At 37.5% G+C, this 23,750-nt stretch overlaps 2 long non-coding RNA genes across 2 annotated transcripts in view; both read left to right on the top strand.

Annotated features, from left to right (window-relative positions):
• Positions 1-5,200, top strand: part of LOC145516433 (uncharacterized) — a 51,218-nt gene extending 46,018 nt beyond the window's left edge. The window contains exon 2 of the long non-coding RNA XR_014061388.1: positions 4,917-5,200. This is a non-coding gene — a long non-coding RNA (uncharacterized LOC145516433). The remainder of the gene's footprint in view (positions 1-4,916) is intronic.
• A 2,765-nt stretch (positions 5,201-7,965) lies between these two features.
• Positions 7,966-22,267, top strand: LOC145516435 (uncharacterized). Its single transcript, XR_014061390.1, has 3 exons — positions 7,966-8,588; positions 17,821-18,217; positions 22,086-22,267. It is a non-coding gene; the product is annotated as an uncharacterized LOC145516435 (long non-coding RNA).
• Positions 22,268-23,750: the final 1,483 nt, after the last annotated feature.

The raw sequence follows: 23,750 nt of genomic DNA on the forward strand, positions 1-23,750 counted from the left end.
TAATGATAGAACAGCAAGGCATAAGATTAAATTTTAAAAGATAAAAATCATATAAAGTATTCTCTTCTATCATAATTGAATGAAATTAGAGGTAGGTACCAGAGGAAACTTGGGGAATTCACAAATATGATAAAATTAAACAACACACTCACTCCTAAATAATGAATGGGGCAAAAAAGAACTGGCAAGAAAAATTAGAAAATAGTTGAGATGAGTAAAATGAACACAACATGTCCAAATCTACGTAATTCAGATAAAGCAGTATTTAAAGGGAGATTTGTATCTATAAATGCCTATGCTAAAAAAAAGAAATCCTTAATCAATAGCCTAAATTTCCATCCTATGAAACTAGAAAAAATGAAAACAAATTAAATTTAAAGTAACCAGAAGAAAGGAGAATACATAGGAGAGGGAATAAATGGATAATTTTAAAAATAGAGAAAATGAAAGCAAAAGTTTACTCTTTGCAAAACTCAGCAATCAATACTACATTTGAAGCTTAGTTTCTAAGTGAAGAATAAATTCTTCAGTTTCCCATCACAAGAATTATATGTGGGCCTAGTAACAGGTGGGAAAATATGTTGGCATTGGAGCCCTAATTGACACTCTTGAAAGCATATGGCAGAGTAAATTCATGGCAATGCAAATATAGACAATGGGAAAATATTTGGGTGTACTGTATTTATTGATGTCTTTAGAACACAAATTTATTCTAAATATGTAAAATGCTTCCTAAAGGAAGGAATTCATTGTAGAGATGATATATGTTCCTATTCATAGATGATAGAGATGGTAATATAAGATGATGTATGTGAATGGATAGTGTTAACTATCTTTCACATCAGCTGAGAGGTTTAAAAAAAAGCAAAAGTTTTCATGATTTTCTGGCTAGCAAATCTGAATAAGATTAATAAGTCAGTTCTTTTTTTGATATACTGGTCATTTTTTTTATTTATTAAACAAGCTTGTCATTATTACAGTTACTCTTTTGTTACCATTTTCCATAATAGAATTGTTATAGGAAAAACATATGTTTCCTAGGTCTCATTATTTTATCCATAGTACATCCATGTGTTAGTCGCTCAGTCATGTCTGACTCTTTGTAACCCCATGGACTGTAGCTTGCCAGGCTCCTGGCAAGAATACCATAGTAGATTGCCATTGCCTTCTTCAGAGGATCTTCCCAACCCAGGGATCAAACCTGGGTCTCCTGCATTGCAGGCAGATTCTTTACCATCTGAACCTCCAGGGGAGCCCCAAATAATTATCAAATATTTATTAGATCATCAAAAGTAGTCTAATTGTGTTAAATCAATTACCAGTAGGTACATGATCTGGGCAGACGTTTCTTTTGATACCATATCTTCAACACTTGGGAGAGTGCTAGCCTAGAGTGGGTACTCAATGAATATTGCTTAAGTGAATTGGTGGAGATACAATGTCAGTACAAAATATTTTACACAGTGAGTATGTGGTATTTATGTTTTATTTTTTATTTATTTTTTAATTGGAGGAAAATTGCTTTACAATGTTGTGTTGGTTCCTGCTGTGCACCAATGTGAATCAGATCTCCCTAGGTCTAGATCTCCTCCCTCTTGAACCTTCCTCCACACACCTCCCCATCCCACCCATCTAGGCCATCACAGAGTGCCAGACTGGCCTCCCTGTGTTATACAGCAGCTTCCTGAGCATGTGGTCTTTAAATAAATTGTCAACTACATAAATTACCATCTAAAAAGCATAAAATACCTTGATGAGTTGCAATACCCCCAAATTTGTCAGGCACTGTAGATGTATTACTATAATTTAGTCTGATTTTTTGTGTCATATTTTATTCAATATAACTTGCTGCATAACAACACTATTACCACAAGCTTAGTGGCCTAAGAAAGTCCGTCTAGTCAAGGCTATGGTTTTTCCAGTGGTCATGTATGGATGTGAGAGTTGGACGGTGAAGAAAGCTGAGCGCCGCAGAATTGATGCTTTTGAACTGTGGTGTTGGAGAAGACTCTTGAGAGTCCCTTGGACTGCAAGGAGATCCAATCAATCCATCCTAAAAGAGATCAATCCTGGGTGTTCATTGGAAGGTCTGATGTTGAAGCTGAAACTCCAATACTTTGGCCACCTCATGCGAAGGGTTGACTCATTGGAAAAGACCCTAATGCTGGGTAGGATTGGGGGCGGGAGGAGAAGGGGACGACAGAGGATGAGATGGTTGGATGGCATCACCGACTCGATGAACATGGGCTTGGGTAGACTCCGGGAGTTGGTGATGGACAGAGAGGCCTGGCGTGCTGCAGTTCATGGGGTCGCAAAGAGTCGGACACGACTGAGCGACTGAACTGAACTGAACTGAACTAGTGGCCTAAAACATCACACATTTAAAAAAAATTTTTTAATTCTATTTTATATCAGAGTATAATCATTTACAATGTTGTGTTAGTTTTCAGTATACAACAAGGTGATTCAGTTATGCATGTACCTATATCTATTCTTTTTCAGATTATTTTCCCATAAAGGTTATTACAGAATATTGAGTAGACTTCCCTGTGTCATATAGTAGATCCTTGTTGATTACCTATTTTATATATAGTAGATGTTTCTGTTAATCCCATATGGTTACCAAAGGGGAAAGGTTGGGGGGGGATAAATTAACAGTTTGGGGGATAACAGTGCACATTAATCATCCTACAGTTTCTGTGAAGTAGAAGCCTGGTGTGACTTATCTGAATCCTCTGTTTATGGGTCTCAGGAGGGTGAAGTCATGGTGTTAGCTAAGACTGAATTCTCTCTCTCTCTCTGATTTCACTAGGATGGATATACTTCCCTACTCACACGGTTCTTGGTAGCGTTTTATTCCTTGAATGTTGGACAGAGAAATTCTTTGTAGTCTGCTGCCAAACTCTCAGATCCTAGAGGCCACCTGCAGTTCCTTGTCATGTGGGGTTTCCCAACATAGTTGCTGGCTTCCTTCAGCCAGCACAAGAGAAATAGACTACAGGAAGAACAGTGATACAACCTTATGTAATATAATGACGTACACATAATCCAAATATTCTTCTAGTTACAAACAAGTCACGGGTCTTGCCCACGATCAAGCAGAAGGACTCACATGAGTCTTCTACTACGAGGCAAGGAAGATGGTGGCCACCTTAAAAGTTTGCTTGTCACATATATGTAAGGGAAAACAGAGCTATTCACAAATACATTTCTGTTATACTGAAAGTTCGAAGAGGAAGAATAGGAGGACCTGATCATATCCATTTTAGAAATGATAGCTTAAAGTACATAGGAAAAAAGATGGAAAAAGAATGTTTCAGTAGTTCTTAGAAATTAGACCCTGATGCTGGGAAAGATTGAAGGCAGGAGGAGAAGGGGACGACAGAAGATGAGATGGCTGGATGGCATCACCGATGCGATGGACGTGAATTTGAGTCAACTCCAGTAGTTGGCAATGGACAGGGAGGCCTAGTGTGCTGCAGTCCATGGGGTCACAAAGAGTTGTACATGACTGAGTGACTCAACCGAACTGAAGATTTTCTAAGAAAATTCTTTTAAATTTCAGATTCTTAGAAATCCAGAATTCTTAGAAAATTTCAAAAGAATTTTTGAAAAGCCAAAAAGTCTAAGTAGCCCAGAAAATTAGCAGTCCACAGGTAAATAGCTTTATCATTTCCTCCAGTCTCAGTTCACCCATTGCTCATGGGCATAAAAGGATTGTTTCCCTTAAAGATGTCCACTGAAAATACCAAAATTAACTAGCAAGGTCTGATTAGTAAAAATGATAAAAAGTACATTAAGTTGCAGAGTGAAGATGTTAAGACTTTGCCAAGCCTAAAATTTTAAATCATAGAGAAAAAATATTTGAGAGAAAAGAGAAAACTTGACATGACATGATGTGAAAGTCTCTCAGTCGTGTCCAGCACTTTGCGACCCCATGGACTATACAGTCCCTGGAATCCTCCAGTCCAGAATACTGGAGTGGGTAGCCTTTCCCTTCTCCAGGGGATCTTCCCAACCCAGGGATTGAACCCAGGTCTCCTGCATTGCAGGCAGATTCTTTACCAGGTGAGCTGCAAGCATTAATAAAGCAGAAAGAGATACGCCTTAAAAAAAAAAAAAAAACAGATACAATTAGAACCTTAGGTAACCTCTCCAAATGTGGAGAATTCAGAATATAGTTAAGGGAGTCTGCTGCTGCTGCTGCTGCTGCTGCTGCTAAGTCGCTTCAGTCGTGTCTGACTCTAAGGACCTAATTAAAGAAAGAAAGTCCCCTGTTGAGAGAGAAAGTGTTGGTCCAGAGCTAACATGTGCTTTGAATGAGGGAGTTTCTTTTAGCTGTAGAATATGAGTGGTAACTGACTGTGCTTTCAACCCTGTTTAATGATTTATAAGGATTATGTTTATTATATCAAGTGATTAAAAAATTCTTATGAACAAAAAAAAATATTTTGAATTTGAAAGCAATTTAAGCTATTGGGAGATGTTTATTTAAAATGATTATAAATGTGATGGATCATTAATCTAAGTTTTCTTAAAAGTAGTTACATATTCATGGACTTAAAAATAGAATACAGCTTATAAACTGAACATTAAATTTCAAGGAAGAGGTAAGATTTTAGATTTGTAAATGTAATAAATTTGATATGAATATCAGGCATAAAATTCAAAATAGTCTTTTTCTAAAGTAGCAACTAACAGTTCTTTAATAAAAGGCAGATGATTTAAGCCACTTGAATGTTAGTTTAAAAGGAACAATTCTCTCCCTGAATTAAACCTCAGTTACAAAAGACCTTTTTATTTTTTTTAGAGTAAAGAATTCTAGTGCAGCAGGAAGCATTGGTTAGATACTAAAAGGTAAAATACATGTGACTTTATCTGGAATAAATCATTCACTCTCTTCTCTCCCTCCCTAGATATTGGATACCTGGTATGCTGGGCCTACAAGTATACACTCTGTAACTTTACAGGAGCAACAGCAAGGTAACAACTGCAGGGTGTGATACCATTTTTCAACAACTAAAATATGACTTCCAAATCTGGAAAATATTCTTTCATATCAACATTGGGCAACCATAATGTGAACAGATATTTTTCTCAAATACATTAATCATCAGATCAGAAGCATCACTCCCTCAGTGTCAGAATATTGGAAGTGATCTCCCAATCACAATTAAATAAAACTCCAACATCAGCTGCAGTGAGCTGTCAAATGTACTCAGGTCTGGTATATAAGTAGGTTAATTAATAATCATATGGCTTTAACTTTGAAAAATATGCAAACACCAGGTGCATGGATTCCAACCTCTTTTATTAGTTAAGAAATGGTGGTGTTCTTAAGATCAGTTTTCTACATCTCAGTTATACTTTGAAATACCAAAAATAGACATTTTTTTAATAAAGGAAAATCTTCAAAGTTCATTTATGTCAAGATACATAAAATCGTTCCCTTGATTTCCCATACAATATGTTATGCATTGTCTCCTCCCCCCCCAAAGAAATATGAGAGCACTAATTTGGATTTCTCCCTATCATGGGTGAAGTGTCACTAGAAATACAATAACAGCACTTCAAACAACCTTATGATGGATGATCCTCTGAATCCCTTCAGGATCAAAAATGAAATGATGAAGTAGCATCAGTAGATCTCCACTAAGATGCAACTGGTTCGGTGGCAATGGATCACACAGCCCTGCTTTCATAGCTAGTCCTTTAAGTGTTAATGGGGTCCACACTGACCCTACTGTTTAAAAATGTAGTAGACACTTATTCCAGTCACCCTTATCATGCTCTTTATCTTTTCAATTTCTTTTCAGTACTTTCCAATTTCTAGCATAAGCTTTAATTATGTATTAAGTTTGTTGTCCGTTGTCCAAATTCCCCCACAATAGAATGTAGGTAAGCGCCACTCAGAGAGATTTTTGTTTTGTTCACTGACATCCTGAGTGCCTACAACAGTGCCTGCCATAAATTAAGTGCCCAGTGAATAAAAGCCCAGAAATCCAGTTGGCAGACATCTTCAACTTTTATGGGCAAGTAGTTTTTAAATAGATTTGAAAAATACAGTGAAGTAAGGTTGTTAATAATCCCAAATCATGAACACTTCCAATTTTCTGAATATAAATATTAATAGAAGGTAGACCAGTTTAATGAACATATTTATATAAAGCAAAGAAGGGGTTAACTCTTTCTGTGGCCACTGGTGTATATATTTCCATCGGTGGAGTGAAAGACCCCCTCTATGCCCCAGACAGGAACTAGAGAAAAAGGGATCAAGGAATCAGCAGGGAGAAATTCCATTTTTAAAAAATGATCTTTATTTTCACATCTCAAAGTGATTTTGGCAAAAATTTCCTTCTCACACTCTGTACTGATAAAACATCCCACTTAACTTTTGGAGTGATTTGGAGGCTTAGGAATTACCCGGAGAATTTGGAATATCACCGGCTACTCTTTCTCTCATTTTTGGTGTTTTTCCCTTCAGCAGTTGAAACCTAAATGGGTTGAGAATCACTTTACATACTTTAGACTTTATGTTTCAGTAAAGAAGATTATAGGAAGGATGACTTGTAAGTCATAGTTCTTGACTTTCTATTCCAGCCTTAAGATTTTGTCTCTGAACTGAATGGTGGGTGCTCTATCTACCTCTTCTTGACGTTTATCTGCTTCTTAATTCTGTTTCTGAGGAGCCATGCAAATAGGGCAGGATAATCTGCTCCTTGCTTTCAGACTGTTGATTTCTCACCATGTGGGACATTTTCTCTGTTTTGATAGGGAGCACAGGGCACTCGCTTGCTCCTTAAAGTTCTAGCCTTGGTAAACAATAGGGCCTGAATCAGGACTTATTTAAATCAGTTACTTTGTCATCAAGTATTGCTCAGTCACTAAGTCATGTCTGACTCTTTGTGACCCCATGGACAGCAGCACATCAGGCTTCCCTGTCCTTCACTATTTCCCTAAGTTTGCTCAAACTCATGTCCATTGAGTCGGTGATCCGACTCAATGGATCACTATTTCATCCTCTATCGGCCCTTTCTCCTCATGGCCCTCAATCTTTCCTATCATCAGAGTCTTTTCCAGTGAGTCAGGTGGCCACTTCGTATCAGGTGGCCAAAGAATTGGAACTTCAGCCTTCTCATCAGTCCTTCCAATGAATATTCAGGGTGCCTAGTAACAGGAGTCAATAATGTCCTAGATAGGATTTAGAAATTTATTAGTATCCCACACTTAACCTCCAATCAGAAAATTCCATATGTTTTAGACTATCATTATTAGTGCACGCCCCTTCCGATACCAATCCCTGCCAAAAACAAACAAACAAAAGCAAATAAATAACAAAAAACAAAACCCAAACCCTTCCACCTAGCAATGTCTGTGTTTATTGGGATTCTTTAATTGCAATTGAGTGAATGAAGCCTAACTCAAATTAAGTTAAGCAAAATAAGAATTAAACTCATTAAATTGAAAATCCCATGGATAAAGCTGATTTTGTACACAGTCAGATAACAGGGCTTTGATGATGTCAGTAACACTCTTGTGTCTCACTCTATATATCATATGCTCCCTCAATCATACTTAAATACTTTCATATTCAAGAAAGTCATATTCACTTTACAATAGTTCAATACATAACATATAACATCTTATATAATAAAAAGGCCAAAGGTAAGAAGCCACTGACCTTGCTTCAGCAGCTCAAAAATGTCAGGACCATTGATCTTTACTTCATGACATCAAAATGGGAGCCACGCTCTAGATTTTACATCTACATTTTAGGAGTAAAGAATGGAAGGGAAAAAGATATCCAGTGACATGATGACTTCTGTTTTAGGAGACATGTAAAAGCTTTCCCAGAAGACACCCAGCAATTATTCATTAACATTAGCATTGGTTGGCTAGAACCACATCACAATCACTTACATAATGATAAGAGACATGATGAAAGCCCATTTTTCTCAGCCTTTTTAAAGGAAAAGAGACTTTGGAAGGGGTGTTTCACTAGCCAACCAAAACTAAATGTCAACAGACTGTAAGAAAATGGAAGATAGATGATATGGATATTTACAACCAACAATCACATCATACCAGATTATGTGGGAAGGGAAATGTGTCCTTGCAAAGACTGACAGAAAATGTGAAGGATGCTGATTGGTCAAGCTTGGTTCTTTGCTCTTTCGACCTATCACTCAGAGGGATGGGGTATACTTCTAGGAATCAAATTAAGATCAGCTCCAACAAAGTCATACAAAATTGTTTTGGTACAGGAAAGTAGAATCCTGTTTCCCAAAGCAAAAGCAGGGACACAGAGTACATCAGTTTTCTGTCATAAAAAATTACCAAAATTTGATGGTTTTTAAACAATTACATTTATTATTTTACATTTTTCATGGGTTAGAAGTTTTGGCACAGCTTAGTTGAGTCCTCTGTACAGGATCTCAAACAGCTGCAATCCACATACTGCCTGGGACAGCATTCTCATCTGAGGCTCAGAAGCTTCTCCCAAGCTCAAAGTGTGGGTAACAGAATTCACACTCATGGGCAGCTGAAGAACTCATGGTGGATTGCTGCTTAAAGGCCAGGACTGACAGGTATACACTATTGATACTATGTATAAAATAGACAACTGATGGGAACATACTATATAGCACAGGGAACTCTACTTAATGCTCTGTGGTGTCCTGTATGGAAGAGAAATCCAAAAGGGAGGGAATATATGTATATGTATGGCTGTTCATTTTTATATGCAGTAGAAACTAACACAAAATTGTAAAGCAACTATACTGTAATAAAAATTAACAACAACAAAAAATAAAAAGGCAAGAGTGTCTCTGATCCTATAGCCAGGATAATCTCCCCTTTGATTAACTTTAAAATCTACTGATTAGAGACCTTAACTGCACTTTAAAAGTACTGTCACCTTGGCCATGTTATGTTACTGATATGGAAGTGACTTCCCCCAGCTTCACAGTATCAGTCCATACTAAAATGAGGGGAGAGGGGTTATAGGCCATGTACACCAGGGCATGGGAGTCCTAGAGTCCTTCTTACATTCTCACCTGTCACAGAGGATCGCTTTGGGGAGATTAACAAATCACTAGAGTAATATGAATGACAAGGAGTGACCTTATATACTCACCAGTTTAACTAACGGTGATGAAATATTGAAAATTTGAGTTTATATGGTAATCTACTTCAAATCATCATGTTTAACAGGTTAGAAAAACTCTAAGAAAATTAGGCTACAATTTTTCCTAATGATTTGCGTATTTACTGTGTGCATAGGGGAAAAGTAAAAGACAAGTTAGTTGATTTTTACTTGGTGTCTTCTATAAGCTGGTATTTCTAATGTTGATCAAACAGATTTTATGATTAGTAATGGTCTATTTGTGCCTAAAGGAAAGTGAAACTGCAACAGTGGTATAAATTTCAAGGTGAAAAAAAACAAGCCACAAGGATTAAATATGATATTTTCTCTTATGGGGAATAAATTCAGAGATAATCCATACAGTGGAAAATGTTAAAATCTAAAAAGGAAGGTATTTTTTAATTTAATCCTCCTAGTGGAAAAAAATGTGCCTTTCTTAATTTTATTCTTTTTGTAATTACTGTTGAGTATAGAAGTCTGTAAAAAACAAATATGTATCTTCAAGTAGGTTTATTCCTAGGTATTTTATTCTTCTGTTGCAGTGGTGAATGGGGTTGTTTCCTTAACTTCTCTTTCTGATTTTTCATTGTTAGTGTAGAGGAATGCAAAGGATTTCTGTGTATTAATTTTATATCCTGTGACTTTACTATATATTCATTGATTAGTAGTTTTCTGGTGGAATCTTTAGGATTTTCTATGTATAGACTCACATCATCTGCAAACAGGGAGAGGTTTACTTCTCTTTTCCAATCCGGATTCCTTTTCTTTTTTTTCTCTGATTGCCATGTTTAGGATTTCCAAAACTATGTTGAATAATAGTGGTGAGAATGGGCACCCTTGTCTTGTTCATGATCTTAGAGGGGACATGTATACAGAAAACAGTAAGATGCCAATAAAGAAATAAAAAGTGACATAAACAGATGGAGAGATATACCTTGTTCTCGGATTGGGAGGATCAATATCATGAAAACTGGAAAACAGCAACATGCAAAAGAATGAAAAAAAAAAACACTTCCTAACACCATATACAAAAATATTCTCAAAATAGATTAAAAACTTAAATGTAAGGTCAGAAACTATAAAGCTCTTAGAAGAAAACATAGATGGTACACTCCTTGACATAAATGACAGCAAGATACTCTGTGACCCATCTCCTAGAGTAATGGAAATAAAAGCAAAAATTAGCAAAAAGGGCCTAGTTAAACTTAAAAGCTTTTGCACAGCGAAGGGAAACAATGAACAATATTAAAAGGCAACCCTCAGAATGGGGAAAAATAATTGCAAATGAAACAACGGACAAAGGATTAACCTCCAGAACATAAAAGCAGTTCATACAGCTCAGTATGAGGAAAATAAAAAGTTCAATCAAAAAATGGGCAGAAGACCTAAACAGATGATTTTTCCAAAGAAGACAATAGACAATATAGATGGACAATAAACACATGAAAAGATTCTCAACATCACTAATTATTAAAGAAATGCAAATCAAAACTACAATGAGGTATCACCTCACACAAGTCAGAATGGCCATCATCAAAAAAAAAAAAACCTACAAACAATAAATCATGGAGAGAATGTGGGGAAAAGGGAACCCTCCTACACTATCAGTGGGAATGTAAACTGGTACAGCCATAATGGAGAACAATATGGAGATTCCTCGAAAAACTAGGAATAAATCTACCATATGACCCAGGAACTCCACTACTGGGCATATACTCTGAGAAAACCATAATCAAAAAAGACACACGTCACTAAATGTTTGTAGCAGCATTAGTTACAATAGCTAGGACATGGAAGAAACCTAGATACCCATGACTGATGAATGGATAAAGAAGATGTGGTACATATATATAATGGAATATTACTTGGCCATAAAAAAGAACAAATTTGAGTCAGTTCTAGTGAGGTGGGTGAACCTAGAGCCTGTTATACATAGAAATAATTCAGAAAGAGAAAAACAAATATAGTATATTAATGTTTATATACATAGAAACTAGAAAAATGATATTGATGAAACTATTTGCAGGGAAGGAAGGGAAATGCGGAGGTAGAGAATGGACTCCTGGACGCAGTGGGGGAGGGACAGAGTGAGATGAATGGAGAAAGTAGTGTCAACATACACACACGCCCAAGTGTAAGATGGATAACTGGTGAGAAGGTGTTGGAAGCACAGGGAGTCCAGTCTGGCACTCTGTGATGACCTGGAAGGATGGGATGGAGGGAGGGGAGGGAGGAGAGGTATGTTACAGCCATAACTGTGTGTATGGCAGAAACCAACACAACATTGTTGTAAGTTTTTTTTTTTTTTAATTTTAAAAAATTTTAATTTTAAAATGTATTGAACAACTGTTCATAATAACCTGTCATATTAAAAAGATAACTGAAAAATATATCTACACTATAGAAAGATAGAATATCTAAGTAAACCCTTTGGCCCACAGGAATTTGGTGAAGGAAATAAAATGTTACATTATTCAAAAAGTAGATTTTGTGTCCTATCAAAGTGTTTAAAATGTCTCAATTAATAGTTCCAATTAATATATGTAATTCTGCTGATATGTTAAGCAGTTAAAGAAACATATATACCTACATATATATATATATACAGTTAAAGAAATATGTATACATACATTGTCTATATATCATGGTAGATCTTCTTTAAATAACCTTAGCTAGAATTCCCTGATATTGGTAAGTAGTCATCTCTGACACTCCAGTAGCAATTTTTTTTTTTCGCATATGATTAGAAGCAGTGTTTTTGCATTTAATTCTGAACACTTATTTTTGACTTGTCAAAGACTGCTCTGACAGATAGTGGTCCTGTACATTTCTGAGAATCAAGAGCAGTGCTGTCACAGCCAAAGAAACCAATTGGCCTGAATATGACCAGTTCATTCTAAAGCAAAGTCACAAAGCATTTTTTAATGTATGGGACAAAAATGTGTAGAACAAAAGAAAAGTCTATAGACAGGTTAAAAATGTCTAATCAATAACATTCCTGTAAAACAAAGTTTTTAAATATAGTCTGATTCCTTGAAAACAAAAAGAAAAATAGATTTCCTCCTATATATAAGGTTTAGTAGACTTCATAAGGAAAACGTAATCCTTTTTGCAGTGTTAGACCATTTACTTGCTTTCATTTCAAGTCATATTCCTTTAATTGAAGCAGAATTTACATATGTCTGTTGATTCAAATGTGTCATTAGGATTCAGGCTATATTAGAGGGTTTGGAAATGATTTTCAGACATCTGTCTCTGGAACGCTTAAGGAGCTCACTGCTCCAAACAGGCCCTGGATGGTTATCAGAATAGGTCCCTGCTACTCAAATAACTTAAAAGCAGAATTTTATCATTGTCTGCATAAGGTCAGCTCTATTAAGTCTATGGAAGCAATGGAACACACACGTGCAAATCTATGGAATAATATTCCTATTTTACATTGTAATACCTACAGGAAACACGTAGCACATTCTGGAAAAGAGAGAGATGAAATTTGATCTATAAACCTAAAATTCTGATGCAGGAAGATTTCATTTAGGTCCAGTTAATAGAAGTGGGGCTAGCAATAAAGAATTCACCTGCCAGTGCAAGAGATGTAAGAGACATAGGTTTGATCCCTGGGTTGGGAAGACCCTGTGGAGGAAGAAATGGTAACCTACCCCCGTATCCAAGACAGAGGAGCCTGGCAGGCTACTGTCCATGGGGTCACAAAGAGTCAGACGTGATTGATCTACTGAGCACACAATACACAGTAGTGGTCTTATTAGTCTGACCTAGCTGTGAGTGGGCAGGGGAGCTATAGATGAAGCAGGGTTTAACATTTATGGAAATTTATTTTTTGAAAAATTACCTATAATATCAAATAAAGAGAATCACATATGAGATAGAGACGCAAAGGGATCTGTGAATTTGTGTGCTTGAATTACTGATTATGAAAAATACAGAGAAAACTGACACATTGGCCTAAAGTAAAACTGATGATTAAACACAACACCTTGAGTGTCTTGGTATCTCTTGTATTAATTTTCTATCAGTGCTGTAGCAAGTTGTCACAAACTTTGCAGGCTAAAACAACACCCGTTTATCACAGCTATGGGTCCAATGTTTGGTGGTCTTGACTGGGTTCTCAGCTTAGGGCCTTAAAAGGCCAAAATCACCATGTGAGCTGGGCTGGAAGCTGTGGGGAAAAATTCCGCCTGTGAGCTCATGCAAATTTTTGGCAAGTATCAGCTCATTTTATTGTAGGACTAAGACTCTTATTCCCTTGCTGGTTGTCAGCTAGGAGATTCTCCTAGCTCTCTAAGACTGCCTACCTTCCTGCTTTTGCAGCCCCATCCATCTTCAAAGCTAGCAATGGGACAAGTCCTTTTCCAGCTTGAACTCTCCCTGACTTCTTATTTTGTAATCAGAAACTGCTTTAAGGGCTCCTGTGATTAGATCGGGTCCATTCAAATTATCTCCTTGTCTTATCGGCTCAACTATACCATATAATATAATCATGGAAGTGATATCTGTTCATAGGTTTTTGGGATTAAGACTGGACATTTCTGACCATTTTATAAATTCTACCTTCAGATCTCTTTTCAAGGAATCCAACAGCTACTCTATTTCATGGTCCTATAGTGACATTTTTCCTCCTTGTTCTCCAGGGCCAGAGGTATTATACTAGCATCTCTTTCTATCAATGTCCCATCCCAGTTCTCTACTGGTGAACGTTTTAACAATCGCATAATTGCAACATGCAATGCAATTTTCCAGCATTCCTCTGCTGTCAGTAATGGGGTTCCCCATTGCTGGTTAGATAGTCAGCATTGTGTTGGTAAAATCCCAATTTATAGCTGGCTTCTTAGAGCCATTCCTGGTGTCCACCATGCTAGAAGGGCTTCTCTGGAAACAGTCTCTGAGAAAGAGATTGTGTTGGGGATTGCTCTCAAGGGAGACATGTGTTGGGAATGTAGAGGGGGGAGTTGCTAATTCTTAGTGCAGTGCTGAATGAGGTCTCAGTTGATCCTAGAGCAAGTTCTGGAACTAGAGTGTCCTTTGAAAGCATGGTGGGGCCATTGTGTCCTCATGTTAGCTGGTCCTGGAAGGTAATTACCTGTAGCAGCTAGCAATTCCCAGTAAGGTATCAGCTGACAGTCACCATGGGCTGATAAGGCAGAACACTACAGAAACTTCTACCACTACAGCATTACTACCACTACAGTATTTGCTAAACACTGTACTTTAGCAAATTGCAGTATTCCTAATGCAATCATATCTACTAATACTATCATTATCTACATGTCTACGAACATTACATATCTACTTGCAATCTGGTACCACTAAGTACTAAAACTACTATATCTACTAACACTACTGCATCTTCTAACAATACTGTATCTATTAAGAATACTGTATCTGCCAACTCTACAGTAATGACTGACATTATAATATCTACTAACACTACAATATCTGACATTGTGGTGTCTGCTAACACTACAATATATACTAACAGTACCATATCTACTAAGACCACCATTGTATCTACTAATAAACCCTACAATATCTACTAATGCTACACTTACTTACTATCATAGTATCTATACAACTGAAAGGGAGAAATCTTTACTCAACTGGAAAACTGAATTCTACTCCAAATTAGACAAAATATTCTTCATTTTTAAATGTTTATTTTATAAGAAAACATCACTACATCACACTTGGTTGCCATCAGGATAGACAAAAGTACCAATACTTACAGATATAATTTTCAAAGGCTACATCCTTTTGGATAAAAATCTAGGAATTTAAACATTCTTTCTTTTATCAAAAAAAGTAAATGGTAAAGTCCTTCTTCCTTTTAATACCACCTACTAAACTAAAGAAGCATGATTTTGCAACAGAGTTGTGCTTGTTTCATATTTAAATTTGGTGGGGCCAAATGAATTAGTAGAGGGAAGTCTCTCAGTGCTAGAGACCTAAACGTTAGCCCTTTCTCTTCAGTGTAACTTTGAAGAAGTCATTTAACTTCATCTTTTTCTCTAATTTTTGAAGTGAAAATATTGGAATAATTAATCTTCAATGTTCTTTCCAAGCCGGAAACCATAAGCTGGATACTTGATTTTATTCCCTTTATGAAAGATTCTTCTCTTTTGAGCTCAGATTTCACAATCTGTTTTCCCCATTTGTCATCTTCACCACTTGAGCAGCCTTGACTTGAAATGTGAGGCCACCCCCATACAAGCTGTTCTGATCTGCCAAGCTGTCCACTCTCCACCCCATCACTGTGTGTGTGCGTGCGTGCGTGCGTGCATGTGTGTGTGTGTGTGAGAGAGAAGAGAGAGAGAGATTTATATATCCTGCCAATAGAGAGTCACAGCACTCTTGCATTTAAAACATTTCCTGTATATGAGCTAGCACCTCAAGTAGCCATGGAAGAATTTAGAATCTCCAAAGGGAGAAAGCTTCTGACTATGATTATGAAGGATGCTTTTGCGTTAAATGGTGAAGTTTTTCTTTTCTAAAGTGATTTGCTGGAATCCTAAGAATTTGACTCATATTTTTGACTCTGGCTAATATACAGCAAATTTACTGAGTCTCAAGTGAAAGGCTTGCCTTGGGTATGCATGCCAGCCTTCTAGTACTAGTGCTGGCCACACACCTCCATGGCCTTCCTCCTCTCTCAACTAGATTCTCTTTCAATCATTTGTTACTTCCTCTCATGATTGGAAAAACACACTGATAAAAAAGTAATACTCTCACCATCTAGCGGTGAACACTGGTAACATGTCAATGTCCTTTTATTGTTATAATGTTTTATCATGCACTAGGATTTTTCAATTTTGTATCATCAAATATCTGAGCTTTTTCAAATATCACTCCTTTGATTTGGAATTATTTTTATTGTTTCAAGAAAAAGTAGTTCTGTGAAAAATTAGATTAAAGAATGTAACACCAAGGTGACTAGAATATATCTCTGTCTCCCAGGGTACTTGATAAAGATTGTCACACTATATTATTTATTTCAGAGACAGAATATTATAATTTCTAAGACCACAGAGTTTCACATCAGATAATATTGGCTATAAATTCTGGCTTTGCTATTTAAAAGATGTTTGACTTCTGGCAAATTGCTTAACTTTGTTAAGGAATTTTTACACTGATGAAAAGAAGATATATATATATTTAGAATTTTTGTCATAGTATTTGTAAATCTTATATTTAGAGCCTGAGAATGAAAATGTGCTCAATATTTACTTTTATCAAAGCAATAATTATAAGAAATCCTAATAAAATCTAGCACTTGCTACGTCCCAGATACTATGCTAAGCACATTACACATATTACCTTTTTTTAATTCTCACAACATTTTTGTGAGGTAAGTACAGTTATAAATTAGCCTCATTTTATAAGCTAGGGAAGTGAAGAACAGAGAAGGCAAGTAACTTTGCCAAGATCACCACAGCTGGTAGGTGACAAAGTCTGTATTTGGATATAGTCTGAGCCCTTAATCAATAGTCCACATCGCAGAAACTGCTTAGTCAATTTTATCAGTTTTGCATTTGAATAAAGTTTCATATATTAATCATAACTTATTTCAGGTAAAAAGGGTTGCCTAGTAAAGGTGATTTAAGGTTATCCAGCTCAGCAAATAAAGAAGATTGATGCATAGATTTCTTTGTGAATGGCTAAAATAAAACGTTGAGAATATTTAAAATAATGTCAATATTTAAGTAATATATACGTTTATCTGAAATTATTATTACTCTATTATTGACATCAGATAATATTGGCTTTAAATTCTGGCTTTGCCACCAAAAGATGTTTGACTTTTGGCAAATGGCTTAACTTTGCTAAGGAATTTCCACACTAGTGAAAAGAATGTTTATTTCTATACTGACGGAAAGAAGGTATATATTAATGTGTACTTTCGTAGACAACGTATCTGTATTACCATCAATTCTACATTATTAAAGTCATTATTAAATGGTTGAGAGCCAAATTCTAATTTCAGGATACATATTCCATGAAGGGGACATCTGTGAGTTTGGGTAGTGGTTCAAGATCCATCTACTTCCTCTGGTAGCAGCATCTTGACTTTCCTTTAGGGAACAGCTTTCTCCTACCCCAAGCACATGTACTTTAGGCATGTCAAACCTTCCTTCTGGACCCAAAAATTGACCTGTGACTCATATAGTGGGTGATAGCATGTCCTCTCCTATGCTTCTTTTTGCCATATCCTATGCCACTGATGGGATCCCCTTGTGGCTCAGAGGGTAAAGAGTCTGCCTGCAGTGCGGGAGACCTGAGTTCTATATCTGGGTTGGGAAGATCCCCTGGAGAAGAAAATAGCAACCCACTCCAATATTCACTTTCACCAGTATTCTTGCCTGGAAACTCCCATGGATAGAGGAGCCTGGCAGGCTACAGTCCATAGAGTTGCAAAAAGTCAGACATGGCTGAGTGCACACAGATGCATGCATGTGTGCGCACGCACACACACACGTACGCACACACGCCTATTATTTAGCACTGCAACAATTTTTATATTAGAGTAATATTTTTAAGTGAAACCTTTCTGTGTACATCACTTGTAGGATAGTATCAACACTAAAATAGAATGTGTTTTTTATTCTAAAGAGAAAAAATCACTTTCTAATCAATGGTTTGCCTTACCCCTATATTCCTGACAGATGAGTGGCTTCAACTTCATCTCCACGTTAAGCTCCTGGTACTCCCACTTACAGCAAGGAGAATTAGAGCAGTGGTTCAGCTTGATTAGGAGCCCCAGCATCTGTCCACATTGCCGCTGTGTCTGATCATACATGGCATCCATGCCTGATACTACCCTCTCTCTACATTGCCTTGGAAACAAACTTCCTTTGTGAACCATCCATCACACCAATTCCAGTCACTTGGGGGCTTAATCACTTCAGTTGTGTCTGACTCTCCGTGACCCTATGGACTGTAGCCGCCAGGCGCCTCTGTCCATGGGATTCTCCACACAAGACTACTGGAGTGAATTGCCATGCCCTTCTCCAGGGGATCTTCCTGACCTAGGGATAGAACCTACATCTCTTGCATTGGGAGGTGAGTTCTTTACCACTAGCACCTCCTGAGTCACTTGGCCCTGCCTTATTGCCCATTAACAACTCTCTGACTTAAAAAGCTACTGAATAACCCCATTCTCTAAAGACCAGTCCCCTGCTTTGTCTTTGCTGGTGCACACAGGATTAAAAGTCCTAAATTATCCTGCAGTCAGAGCCTTGTGCCCTACTGCTTACCTATTGGCACTGATTGCCATCCTAGGATCTGTTTCAGTGCTTTGTAGAAACCAATAACTGTGTCAAATAATCAGGATCTTAATTAAAATATAAGTGGATGACTTCTGATCTCAGAAAGTTCATTATCTAACAGAAAACAAAGAATGCTACAAAATGAAAGTTCCTATACTGTGAGAAGTGTCCAACGTGCATCCATTTTTCATACTTAATCTATAAATCAATTAAATAAGTTGACAACCACAGAAAGGTATAGCTGTAGAATGGAGTATTTTAAAGCTTGGCGGTATAAAAATAATGGAATGGCAGACAGGAGTTAGAAGAAGGAGAAAAAGAGATGACTCGTATCTAACATAGGGGCACAACACGACATAAAGTCTAATGTTGATGGATAAAGAAAATAAAGAATCAAGTACATCAAGTAGATCAACAAATTGAATCAAGAGAACTCAGAGTAAATATGTTAACTTGATTAATCACAAAATAAAGACGGAAGTATATTATTTACACTTAGGAAGAGAAGTACTAGCAAAACATGACAGAAATGTTTAAAATTGAAATCACTTGAAGATTGGGATTGGGACTAGGTTTGAGCAAAGGAAAGAGTAGTTTTACTTGTCATTCAAGTAAAACTTGAGGATGTTGAATGACAAGTAAAACTCTTCTTTCCTTTGAAGTATAGCATGCACGACTTCCTTGGTGGCTCAGATGGTAAGGAGTCTGCCTGCAATGTGGGAGACCTGGATTTGATCCCTGGGTTGAGAAGATCCCCTGGAAAAGGAAATGGCAACCCACTCCAGTATTCTTGCCTGAAAAATCCCATGGACAGAGGAGCCTGGCAGGCTACAGTCCATGGGGTTACAAAGAGTCAGACACGACTAAGCAACTTCACTTAGAGCATGCAAAAAATGAGTAACTCAATCATACAGCTAAGTATATATTTCATGTAGTGAATGTACTCATGTGATAAATTAAATGACAGAGTAATCATGAAGTTAAATTATGGAAAAACCTTAGAAGTACAAATATCTAAATTTGAAGCAAGTTGCCTTGAGAAGGAACAATCCCAATCTGTTACAGATATCATTATTCACATTTTATGATTTGAAAGAGAATCTTGGTGATTTTATGGAAATTTCCCAAAGTTTAAGAGGTATCATGGAGAATTTTCACTCAGTCCTCAGTCCTACCTAAATTCATAATCTGCATTCCCAGTCCATACCTCTTGCTTCCAAAATGTGTACTTCCCCAATAACTTTCATATCAGCTACCAAAGGTCCTAGTGCAGTAACCTTACATATTTAGAACTTTTGATTAATACTTCTTTGGGGACAACTTAATTGTTGAATTATTTATTTAGCATGTGATACTCTCAGGACCCATCTTACCTTTAAATTTATTTCACCTTAAGAACTTTTATTGAATGTCGTCTATGAGGTAAGGCTTGTTAGCTTTAGAAATAGAATATAAAAAAAAAAAGAGAGAGAGAGAGATACTACCCCAGTAATGCAGAACAGCAGACTATGCAATGTAGGCAGTGGCACCCACCAAAGAAGGTAAAATCAGCAGTGTGTGCTCTCCATTTTTACATGGCTTCTTTCTGGAAACATGTTGCTGTTGTTTGTTGTTCAGTCCCTCAGTCGTGTCCGACTCTTTGTGACCCCATGGGCTGCAGCACTCCAGGTTTCCCTGTCCTTCACCATCTCCTGGCGTTTGCTCAAACTCATGTCCATTGAGTCAGTGATGGCATCCCACCAGCTTGTCCTCTATCGACCCTTCTCCTCCCAACTTCAGTCTTTCCCAGCATCAGGGTCTTTTCCAGCATCAGGGTCTTTTCCAACAAGTAGGTTCTTCACATCAGGTAGCCAAAGTATTGGAGCTTCAGCTTTAGCTGGAAATATGAACTAACTTCAAAGTCCAAAAAAAACTTAAGAGTCATGAAAATAATTTTGGCTCTCAAAGAGGTAAAAATGCTATAATATTAAGACTCTAATCACACATGAAATTTATGTCCAAATAGTGTCAAAACATTTCCATTGTTTGAACACATTCTTTAATATGATACATTTCCTTGGCAATTGAAAACTATTTAGCAGTTTAAATCTATCAATAGTTTTACTGAGAATAAAATCTCCCTCTTTTTGTCAGGTTAAATGATTCCTAAGTTTTCTCAGTGAACATCAATTTGTGAGTCACTTTTTAATTTTTATTGTTTCATCACTCTTTGATTTTCAAAAGATAGTAAATAGAATATGATAAAACAGTGTTGCAATGTTTTATTAGAACACATTCTTCAATCCGGACCTAATCTGGAGAGACAACACGTTCTCTGGATGTAAATGGAATCTCAGTCATTTTCTCTGTGTCCCCCTTGGGTTTTACCCCCACCCCTCCACCTTGGATATTCTTGAAGGGCTTTGCAGAAACTCTAGGATGCAGAGAAAATGGGAAGAAATGACCGCAATGAAATATTGAAATATGGGTTTGTGGAAACCTCACTCTTCTAAAGTGGCAGAACTTCCAAATGGAACTGTTAACTGTTAGAGCAGGTCTGCAAAGGATAGGTCCAAATAGTCTGAACAGGCTTATTAAAAACATTTTGAGTGCCAGTGTTTAATATGCTAGCATCACTGACTCAATGGACATGAGTTTGAGCAAACTCTGGGAGACAGTGAAGGATGGGGAAGCCTGGCATGCTACACAGTTCATGGGATCACAGAGAGTGGGACACAACCTAGCAACTGAACAACAGCAACAGCAGACTGAAGGTCAAAAGTAGAAAATTCAAGGGCCATCTATCTGTGGGAAACTAGACATACGCACTGACAAGGACCAGCACTCCAGGAAGATTCAAACACAGACTGGTGGACTAAGGCCAGAGAAATAGCATTTCTGCATTTCTTGGCCCTTTTCCATTTTTCCTCTTTAATCATTATTTTTATTTTTTTTTGTATTTGGCCAAATTTTCCTTCCTTTGCTACACTATCATGCATTTCTTTGCTTTTGTAGTAGCAGTGGCTAGACTTTTATTTATATCCATTTTCAAAAAAAGATAACATTTTCTCATCGGTGAACAAAGAATCATTCTCCTGCTTTTGAACCATTAATTATTTTCCTGCTTACTCACTATAATATTTAACCTCTAGTCATCCCTATTCCAGATAATTTAAGTTGAAAGTGTTGAAAGTGGTAGTCACTCAGTCATGTCCGACTCTTTGCAACCCCATAGGCTGCAGCCACCAGGCTCCTCCTTCCATGACATTCTCCAGGCAAGAGTACTGGAGTGGGTAGTCATTCCCTTCTCAAGGGTATCTTCCTGACCCAGGGATCAAACCCAGGTCTTCTGTATTGCAGGCAGACTTTTTACCATCCAAGCCACCAGGAAGCCTATGTGCTCCTATATGGATGCCTACTGTTGGAAATTATTCTGTGTAAAAGCCACTAAATACAAACAGAATAAGAATTCATTGATCTTACCCATGTTTCCATTTGCTTTGATAGAAGCAGTGCAATGTATTGGAAAAACATATAGGAAAGCAAAGGCATATGGAGCCCATCTTTAAGTACTTAACATGTATTTATGTATTCATTTATTCATGAATCAAGAAGTTATCCAAGTTTGCTACATAGCATATCTCATTTAAGTTCACAGCATTATGACCTGGTTTATTCCCTAGGATTTTGACTACAAGCAACAGCTGAAGACACCATTTAAGGATGCCCAGCAGTTTTCTGAATTGCTAGGAAAACTGGAGAGCAGGCTCAGGGCCTAAGCTTTCAAGAATAATTTCCCAAACCATGAGCAGAACTCATTGATGAAGATATAATTGCTGTAGTCAAAGATTAAAAGCTACAATTATATGTCTGTTGCAACTTCTACCCATATCAGCATACAAGTCTTTCCCTTCTGTACCAGGAACTCTACCTGTGTTTCACTAGTACCACATCTCCTGTCCCAGAGTGAGCTCTCCAATTTCTTTCTGCCATCACTGTGTGCACAGTCCACATCTGAAATAGTTAAATTGATCAGAAGAGTATAGATTAGATGCCTCTGGTCTAGCTGAAAGGGAGATCAAGCAAATGAAGAGCCAACTCATTGGAGAAGATCCTGATGCTGGGAAAGATTGAGGGCAGGAAGAGAAGGGGGCTTCAGAGGATGAGATGGTTGTAAGGCTTCACTGACTCAATGGACATGTTTAAGCAAACTCCAGGAGATAGGAAAACAAAAGTCTAGCACTTCCAGCTACTATATAGAAAGGCAGTCTTTGTTCCTCCCCAAGGAGACTTCTATAACCAGAGGATTTCTTTTTTTTATGATTTTATTAATTTATTATTTTTGGCTGTGCTTAATCTTCTTTGCTGCATGGACTTTTCTCTAGTTGCACCAACCAGGGGCAACTCTCTAGTTGCAGTGCATGGGCTTCTCATTCCTGTAGTTCTTATAGTGGCACAGGGGCTTAGTTACCCCTGGCATGTGAGATCCACCCAGATCATGGTTGGAACCCGTGTCTCCTGCATTGACAGGTGGATTCTTTACCACTGAGCCACCAAGGAAGCCCCCATCAGAGGATTTCTTCATCATAAAAAGATGTTAAGATTTCTGTTTTTATGTTTTATGTCTTGTGCTCTGTTTTGGGAAACAGAGTGAGAGTCTAATCCAGGTGGATGAAGTGTGGGGTTTTCTAAAAAGGCAAACAGGATCGAGTTGGGGCCCTGAAGATGTGTGCTGGGAGTTAGTGTGGGTCTTGATGGAAGAGCAGGAAGAGGATGGGCTGGGATGTGCTGGGCATCTAGGGCAGCTCAGAGAACAATAGAATCAGATCCCAGGTGCTGAAGTCCCAACTACCCTTACCAGAGGAAGCCTGACCTCCCAGGATCTTGGGAGCTCAGCATGCCATCAAAGGAGTCCTAGAATGAGACATATCCTAGTTCCCCCACATCCTGGACTCATCAGCAAAGAGTCTGGCTCACACCACTTATCAGGCAAACCCCTATGCTGGCAGACACCTCCAGCTTTAAGATACTGAATCATTACGCTGTATATCTGAAACTAACACAATGTTATATATCAGGTATAGTTCAATTAATACAAAGATTTCAAAAGCCAGATACATAACGCTCAATTGTGTCCAACTCTTCGGGACCCCATGGACTGTAGCCCACCAGGCTCCTCTGTCTATGGGATTCTCCAGGCAAAACTACTGGAGTGGGTTGCCGTTTCCTTCTCCAGCATACACAACACACAGAGTTAACACTCATCCTCATTTTGCAAATAAGATTCTTGAAGAAATTGACCCATACTCACATAATTATCAAGACATAGGGCTGGCATTTAAATCCAA

The sequence above is a fragment of the Giraffa tippelskirchi genome, chromosome 8, assembly GCF_054371585.1.
Source record: "Giraffa tippelskirchi isolate mGirTip1 chromosome 8, T2T-mGirTip1v1.2.pri, whole genome shotgun sequence".
Taxonomy (NCBI): Eukaryota; Metazoa; Chordata; class Mammalia; order Artiodactyla; family Giraffidae; genus Giraffa; species Giraffa tippelskirchi.